Raw genomic sequence first — 2,221 nt, forward strand, 5'->3', positions numbered from 1 at the left:
AGTAGTAGTAGTATCAGTACCGAAAAGTAAAATGTATCTCCTACGTAAAGTGTCTTGTTAGAACCCTGCGTTATTTACCCCCGAGAGGACCCCTTATATGAACTCGTGGTGCATATCTTTATCAGAGTACAAATGCGTTTTGTAGATTCTGCTTTCTGACAAGCAAAACCCCCTAATTTACTACATTTCTCTTGCATTCCTCGAGTAGTGAGTTTCCATAAATCAATGCAAAATGAAGAAATGAATGAAGGGATTTCATTTAAAAAAAAACAACAACTTATGCATCCTTTGTTCGATTTCTCTCATCAATGTAGCTTATCCTTCGGCGATACATATACACAGCATAGAACTATCTACATTTCTTGTTAAGCACAACTATATCCACTTCCTCTATTCCTTTCCTATCTAAAATGCATCGAGCAAGGATGTACTAACTTTTGCACTACACAACGTCCATATACTATCTTTCTTCTTGGTCTGGTTGACGTCAGCAGAGTTTAATAGGATTTGCTTCGATTGCAAAAAACAAAATGTTATTGATGGTAGTATTATCGTCATTGCTATTCCGACATTTTCTTTACTAATTTTTTTCCCCATTTAAATTAATATTTTTAACATAATTCTGTAATAATCATTCATTTGAGCGAATACATGATCTGTCTGCACCATTTTCATCTTTTCTTTTTATTAAAAAAACATTCAGTCGTTTAAAAATAAAGAAGGTCAAATTTCCTCATACGCTGAAATGTGATAATTTTGCTTACAGTAAGATCACACTTTGCAATGGTGGTGTGGGTGTCTCATCGATTGATAAATAGCTGTTGGATAACAATAGCTAATAGTTTGGTAATAGCTTAAAGTAGGATATCCCTGAAAACGATGTCATGATCATGAATAATAATAGGTAAGTTTTAGTGTTCACAGACATGTGATAAATAACCTTGTGAGAATAGTTAGCAATGAGATATCAGTGAGATAATTAGTTATAGTATGATAATAAAAGTTATAATAGCTAGCAGTGAGATAATAGCTATCAATATAACTCTGATAACAATGAGTTAATATTTACTAATGATATATACAGCTGAATTATATATCATGGACAGGTGATATATCGCCGTGTGATAATAGTTAGCGATGAAATAATAGCAAACAGTGAGATAGTAGATTATAGAGTGATAATAGGTGTTATTACAAAAGCTAGCACTAAATATTATCTAAGAATGAGAGCAAAGTGAAAATAAAGTTGAATTAATGTTTCACAGATATTAAGGTTTCACAGGCAAGGCGCCAAATAGCCGTGTGATAACAGCTATCAATGAGATAATAGCGAAGCTTCCAGTGTTTGCTAATAGCTCTATATCATATATAAAATTGAGTTAATGGCTGATAGACTTGTGATAAATAACCGTGTGATAATAGCCATGAGTATGCTAGTAGTTGTCAGTGAGATAAAAGCTCTGTGTGATAATAGCCAAGAGTGAGATAATTGTTCAGAAACAGATAATAGTGATAACATTCAAATGATAGATAACAGGAAGAACAGGAAGATGGTAAGTCTAACAATGAGTTTAATGGTAGCTGTGAAATACGTAGAGGGTACGTCAAAACCACCTTCCGTATTATACACGAACATTAGTGTGGGGCTCGTGAGGTTCGGCAAATTTTAATGGTGGCTTAGTGTTGCTAATACTTTGTTTCTTTTTAAGGCGACGAGTTGACAGGATCGTTAGCAAGCCGGGCAAATTGCTTAGCAACATTTCGTTCGTCTTTGCGTTCTGAGTTCAAATTCCACTAAGGTCTACTTTGCCTTTCATTCTTTCGGGGGTCGATAAATTAAGTACCAGTTGAACACTGGGCCAGCCTTGTCACACTCTGTGTCACGCCGAATCTCCCCGAGAACTACGTTAAGGGTTTACGTGTCTGTGGAGTGCTCAGCCACTTGCACGTTGATTTCACGAGCAGGCTGTTCCGTTGATCGGGTCAAACTGGAACCCTCGCCGTCGTAAGCGACGGAGTGCCAACCAAAATACCTTATTTACAACACAAGCAATACGAATGTAAATTCCTGAATCCGTATTTCCGGACAGAATTTCAGCCAAATGACAGCGAAAACCGAAAAGAGAAAAGAGAAAACAACAGTAAGAAAATAAAAAGAAAAAAAAAAACAGCAAAAGTGAAATGTCGAAACTCGAACTTCCAACCCTTTCGTTTCCTCACA

Source organism: Octopus bimaculoides, chromosome 27 (assembly GCF_001194135.2).
Source record: "Octopus bimaculoides isolate UCB-OBI-ISO-001 chromosome 27, ASM119413v2, whole genome shotgun sequence".
Taxonomy (NCBI): Eukaryota; Metazoa; Mollusca; class Cephalopoda; order Octopoda; family Octopodidae; genus Octopus; species Octopus bimaculoides.